Source organism: Tamandua tetradactyla, chromosome 14, assembly GCF_023851605.1.
Source record: "Tamandua tetradactyla isolate mTamTet1 chromosome 14, mTamTet1.pri, whole genome shotgun sequence".
Taxonomy (NCBI): domain Eukaryota; kingdom Metazoa; phylum Chordata; class Mammalia; order Pilosa; family Myrmecophagidae; genus Tamandua; species Tamandua tetradactyla.
The window spans coordinates 4,444,564-4,451,610 of record NC_135340.1 but is presented as its reverse complement, the minus strand read 5'-3'; the positions used below and the strand labels follow the sequence as shown (position 1 = coordinate 4,451,610).

Here is a 7,047-nt window from a genome sequence, read left to right as displayed (position 1 = left end):
TGTAATGTTCTTTTATTATGGTATGTGTGCTGGTTTGAAAGGATGTATGAACCCTAGAAAAGCCATGTTTTAATCAAAATCCCATTTTGTAAAGGCAGAATAACCCCCATTCAATACTGTATGATTGAATCTGTACTTAGATCATCTCCGTGGAGATGCAACCCAATCAAGAGTGGTTGTTAAACTGGATTAGGTGACAACATGTCTTCACCCATTTGGATGGGTCTTGATAAGCTTCTGAAGTCCTATAAAAGAGGAAACATTTTGGAGAATGAAGGAGATTCAGAGAGAGCAGAGCAGAACAACATAGCCATGAGAAACAGAGAGTCCACAAGGCAGCGACCTTTGGAGATGAAGAAGGAAAATGCCTTCCAGGGAGCTTCATTAAACAGGAAGCCAGGAGAAGAAGCTAGCAGATAATGCTGTGTTCGCTACATGCCCTTCCAGATGAGAGAGGACCCTGAACATTTTCACCCTGTGCCTTTCCAGATGTGAGAGAAACCCTGACCATGTTTGCCATGCGCCTTCTCACTTGAGAGAGAAACCCTGAACTACATCGGCCTTCTTGAACCAAGGTATCTTTCCCTGGATGCCTTAGATTGGACATTTCTATAGACTTGCTTTAACTGGGACATTTTCTTGGCCTTAGAGCTTTAAACTAGCAACCTATTAAATTCCCCTTTTTAAAAGCCATTCCGTTTCTGGTATATTGCATTCTGGCAGGTAGCAAACTAGAACAGTGTCTTGTTATGGCTTTGATATGAGGTGGATTTGGCCTAATAGAATGATTAGGGAGTGTTTCTCCTCTTCAGTTTTTTGAAGAGTTAGAAAAGGAACGATATTCATTCTTTTTGGAATGTTTGATAAAATTCCTTGTGAGGCCATATGGTTCTAGGAGTTTCTTTGTTTGAGTTTTTATTACTGATCTAATCTATTTGCTAGTTATTGGTTTGTTGAGATCTTCTATTTCTTCTTGAGTCAGTGTAGGCAGTTCGCATGTTTCCAGGAATTTGCCGATTTCATCTAGTTTATGTAACTTGTTGACGTGTGGTTGCTCATAGTATCCTATTCTTCTGTCATTTATTTTGGTGCTATCAGTAGTAATGTTCCCATTTTCATTTCTGATTTTAGTCATTTGTGTTCTTTCTTGTCTGAAGCTGATTTTACCTAGAAGGCAAATTCTGGGGGGCACTCCAGAGAAGAGTTTCCCAAGTCACTGATTCTCAGTTGTACCAGGGCCAGTGGCCAACAAAGCAAGGGCAGCCCATGCAAAGTGACCTGGAGGGGGGGCGAGGAGGACAGGAAGGGCTCCAGGATGTGCTGTCATGACTCTCCAAAGCTTATTTTTATCTGTCCAGCAATGCAGCCATTCATCTGTCCTCTGCAGCTCCAAGGAAATGTACCATCTTTTAGTCTCCTCCATTGCCTTTTCTAGGGCAGGTTGGAATGAAGGCTGCCCTCAGACCCAGGAATCTGAAGTAGCTCATCCAAAGTTGGGTCAGCAATAGGTCTTTGCCCACTACAGATCTTGGGGAAGTGTACGTTTTTGTCCCTTTCTGCCCCCAGCAAACTATGCCAGGAGTTGGGCCCTATTGCTGTCCAGAGAGCAGAGATTTCACAGCTCACCAAATTATTTCATCTTCTTCCATCTGACTTTATGATTCTGTTAATTATTAAAAACAGAGCAAAGTTTCCTCACATAGCAGAGTTTTCCTTTTTAATAATCTCATTGCCCAGGCACCCATTCTTATCTTGTGGCCAAATTTCCCTATGAAAATCTTTTATAATCCTGCTACAAGTTGTTGATAGAATAGTTTTTGGGGGAGGTGAATTATTCTAACGAGTGCTCTAATCCATAATTGATGTTAATCCCAGCATTGCCAAGTTATTTACAATTCATTATTTTTTTTCCTTAGTGCTTAAGAATATTATGTTTATTCTCCAAAACTTTATTTTCTCGAGATAATGGTGAAAGGATTTGAAAATTGAACATTGGCATAAAATTTAAGTTGTTGTTATTGTCATTTTATCTTACCAAATTGGTAACTGAAAACTCTTTATAGAACAGTTTGTTCTGCCCATTTTACAAGCACCATGCTGCAGGGATGGACTTATAGACGCTGGGAGTTCAGCTAGGATGAGAAACCTATTAAAATGTCCAATGAATTCCCAAATGCTTTCATTTTATGAATGGGGGGAACCCACACTGTCTTTTATTCCTGAGCCTTTTGAAGAATTCCTGCCAAAATATCTATCTTTACCTCTTTTAACAATTCTTTACCTCTTTTAACAATTCTTGTCTTTTGTCATTGTCATTTTCTTTACCTTGCATCATTTTTTGATGTCTACAATAATAATATTTAAGTGCCAAAGATGCATACATATGAGCATAAATATCTTTTTAATATTATAATATTTATATTCATGCGGACATTAAATAACATGAAAAACATCATTGATTCAATATATTCAATGTTTATGAATCCCCACATTTCAACATCACTTTTTTTTTTTTTTAATATGGAACGCTTCACAAATTTGCAGGTCATCCCTGCACAGAGGCCATGCTAATCTTCTCTGTATGGTTCCAATTTTAGAATATGTACTGCCGCAGTGAACACGTCACTTTGGTTTTAATTAGAAAATAATTAAAAATATTTCTTAAAATCAGAAAAGACCCATTTCTCTTGCTTTATTTAGCATACTCTCCCTTTTTAATTCATTTTCCTTTCATAGAGATAAATTCCTTGAATGTCATAATTTCAAACTATTTTTTCCTCATTTTAGTGTGAAAATAAGATTTTATTTTAACAGTTATTTCAAAAAGTCAAAATTTCAACGTGAGTCTGTCATCAAACCAAAAAGCAGGGCGGAGCTTCTTTTCAGCAACGTTAGCAACGTCTTGCTCTTTCAAATATTGTAAAAGTACACTTCTAGGTTTATTATTACCACATTCATTTAATCTTATAAACGGTAGTTTATGGAAAAGGAATTGATATTGGAAGCAATGTAGATTTAAAAAATATGCTTTAATCTAGCTGTATTTTTTATTGATAATAATAGCAAACTATCATTATAAGAAGGTATCAGTATTATCTTATTTTTACAAAGGCAGTGGCTTATTGTCTGAAGGAAGGTTATATTTAATTTCAAGGTCACTGAAAGAGGATAATCTGGATATTATTGTTGTAATGACATAGAATAGATCAGAGCCACATTTTAAGAAAATTGTAGAATTTGAACTAATCTGTTGGCAATCAAAGAAGACAGGAAACTTTCTGATACGTATGATTACTCTCTCTTAAGGGGTTTGGCAACCTCTATCACTGCGCCAGGTGGTGACACACTGGGCTATGTGGACTGGCAACCAGCCTCTGGCAGTAGCTCAGCCCCCACCGCTTTTACTGCTGTTTAGAGTTCTTGCTGCTGTTCCTGGTGACTGACTGCGACAGGCACAACCAACACAGTCTTACATCTCACAAAGATTTTTTGGCCTCCAGGTCACTCAACCACATCTGTTCTAAATCCTATGATAGCAAATAAAGCAAAGTAAAAGATGCTGTGACTCTTGAGGAGGGTAGTAGAATATTTTTTTCATTCTACTCTAAGCTATCATAATATGTGAAGCAGGAATAAATGTTTCCACCCCTTGACATGGGACCATACTCCCCAAGGGTGACAGATACAAGGAAGGGGAAAATTCATTACTTCTTGATTCAGTTACTTTATGCTTTTATAGCTGAAATCAAAAAGGAAGTAGAAAGTTGACATCAAGCTTTAGGGCTTTACATGTCTTGCCTCCTGTGATGCAGACGAAAACTTTTTCAGGTGTGAAAATAATATAAATTTACTAATAGTTAAAATTAAACAGAATGAGAGAACAGAATGATTTCTGTGTTTATGTCAGGCTCATTTCTGTTGCTCTTTGCATTAATTAACCTATAAAACATGAGTGAAAGAATATAACAGTGGAATTAAAGGCCCACGTGCACCCTTTAGTGACTGTCATTCCACCATTTATTTCTTTCCATCACTATTCCTGCAAACTAGTCCAAACTATTATATTTTGCTAATATGATTGCAATAGCCTCTTTATCTATTGCTCCTTTTCCTTTTACCATTGTTAAACAAGCAGATGAAACTTCTTATAAAGAATTTCTTAATGATGAAGGATAAAAGTTACTAATCTCACAATGGGGTACTGTAGTTTTAAAAAGATGGAGTCCCCGACCAGAGAAATCTAATGGCATTTATAGACTGGAGGATCCACTTCCAAAATGATATTAAGTCAACAAATAAAACTGATTTGATTGTCTGCTTGTTTGAAAAGTCCTAGCTTCTTTCTATCAGGCCTCCAGAGAATACCTCAGCTCATCAAGCCTTACTAGGAGCTAATTAAGTCCTGTGAGTTTGCAGGGAAGTGTGCAGATCGATCAGTTTGCAGCAGTAGTTTGTGGGGGATATTTCCAGGGAGAGGCACAAAGGACAATATTTCTAGATGTCAGGTGATTTCATTCCTATGGGAAATGTTTCTGAACAACATAAGGTATTCTGCCGTAAATGTCCTCCTGCTTCAGGCACTCCCCAGTGATTTGTGCTCTAAATGCAAAGTGATCTGCTTGCTAGAGGATGTGAGAGGACATGAAGAAAAACAGTTACGTCCTCTGACCTAGTGCAAAGCATGAAGACTAAGAGAGATAATGTAGGAAAGAAAGTGATAGTGGGAAAAAGGGGCAAAACAAATATGAACAGAGTGAGGAGTGGAAAGACATGTACAAAGAGGAAGAGAAGAAATACACATTCAGCTACATTAAAAGTAATGAGGCTACTTCTGCAAATAAAAAATGCTTAGCTTATCATAGTCAAATAACAAGGACCTACATTAAAGACATTAATAGAAAAAAGAAAATCTAACCACAGTCTTAGGAGAAGTATTTGGAGTAATGACTGGTCATGACTAGTATCCACATAGGAAAAGGAAGGCTCTGAGGATAGATGGCACTGCAAACTATACTTTGGGTGCATTTTATGATGGCAGCTCCCAATTCTGGCTTCTGGAAAATGGTTTATGATATTAGAAGGTTTAAAGGGCACTTTATCATCTTTGGAAATATCTGCATGCCAAGAAACAAGCAACCTGACTTAGTAAAGGTTTCAAATTGAAATATGATGGTTAAAAGGACAGAAAATAAATATTCAAATAGAATCATAAACTTCATATCCTGTGCATAATATTGGATACTGTAGAGAATGGGGACATAATAGACGGGCATTTTCAGTAACGCTTAAGAAAAAAATAACATAGATATGTGTAGTAACGTCTAGATTGTAAAGACTAGAGACTGATTAATAGAAAAGAATTCAAAAATTTAAAAATAAGAATACAAATGTGATCTCACAAATTGAAGAATTCTCTAGTAGATTATGATGATGAATCATTTTGACTCTTGCAGACATTCATTTTTAATATGCCAGGAACTGAGCTAAGCTCTTTATATTCATTTTTCTTGAGTATGATATTTAACCCATTTTGCAGAACAGTAAATTTTGTAAAGTAAAATCGTTTACTCAAGAACACGCATCTGGGTGGGCCACGGTGGCTCAGCAAGCACAGTGCTCGCCTGCCATGCCAGAGGACCCAGGTTCGATTCCCGGTGCCTGCCCATGTTAAAACAAACAAACAAACAAACGAACACACATCTGATAAGGGGCATAGCAAAATTTGAATTCAAGCTTGTATCTTCTAAACCACAGTCTTCTCTATCAAAGGTTCAGGAGCATCACAGGATTGAATGGTTGTCAAGCGCATTCAGAACCAGAATTTATATATACACATACACATATACGCATGCATATATGGAAAATAGATAACATATGTATGTATGCACTTGTATACATATATACATATATTCAATTCAATAGGACATTTATTTGCTTATCTTGTCTCCCACACAGGGAACAAAAAGACATTGCAATTACTGTGACACAAAACCAAACCAAATGTAATTATGAAAGTACTGTGAACAGGAGGGGTTCATCATGAACATGTTATTTGATTTTCTGGTTTTCTCAAAATATGGGGATCATTGTCAATTAATATCATTGAGGAAGTCACAGCTTAGAATCCATGCACAGAAAAAAATACAGCAAATCCTTTTTCTAAAAAATTAACAGATATAGAGAGCAGGAGGTTAAAGAGAGTTAGAAATTAATGTGATTTTTCATGATAAATGAAAAAAAACTCACAGCACTATACCTAACGTATGAATATTCATGAAATTTCAAAAAAACAAAGACAAAAGAATGTTTTTGAGGGGAAAAAAACAGAAAAGAAGAACAGGTAAACAGTAAACAGTAAAAAATAAACTGATAATATCCATTCTTATTAAAATTACTAAATAACAAATGAGAATGAATCGATGTACCTGGAAAAACTACAAATCAAGTAGAAAGGTAATACAAAGACAATTTCAGACATTCAAGAACTCCAGTAGTATATAAGAGCATTCAACAAACAGAATTACTTAAAAGTCAGTGTTCCTTAAATGATTAATCTGAGGTCTTTCAAAAAGCAAAGCAATTAGAAATGCTAATAAAATCACAAAGGTTTGCAATAAAGTGCAGGCTGAATATGAATCAAATTGGAGCAACATGAGATTTGATCATAATGTAATATAAGAAAAGCAATTATCCATTCTCCTTGTTGCATTGAGCATTTTAGTTTAAGCTCCACACAGCCCATAAAACAGAATTATATTTTCCCCCAGGAATCCAACGCAAAATCTGGTTCGTCAGTGAATATTTAAAATATATATATATATAGCATTGTAAATATTGTTTGTTGCTTTACCATTTTACCAATTACAATATGGAAAAAGTATGAAAACCTGAATTACAGATTAGAATGAATGTAATACTAACTTTCATAAATAAAGATACTTTTAACATAGTGGGAGATGGAACAGATGTTGAAATTTGATGAGAAATGGGGAGGCTGTAAATTATTTGTCTTTCATAATATGTCGGTGTTTTTTAAATCAATAGAGT

The 7,047-nt window shown here is 35.8% G+C and overlaps 1 non-coding gene across 1 annotated transcript; it reads right to left on the bottom strand.

The window, feature by feature from the left end:
• Nucleotides 1-2,514: 2,514 nt before the first annotated feature.
• Nucleotides 2,515-2,621, bottom strand: LOC143656614 (U6 spliceosomal RNA). Its single transcript, XR_013162530.1, has one exon. It is a non-coding gene; the product is annotated as a U6 spliceosomal RNA (small nuclear RNA).
• Nucleotides 2,622-7,047: the final 4,426 nt, after the last annotated feature.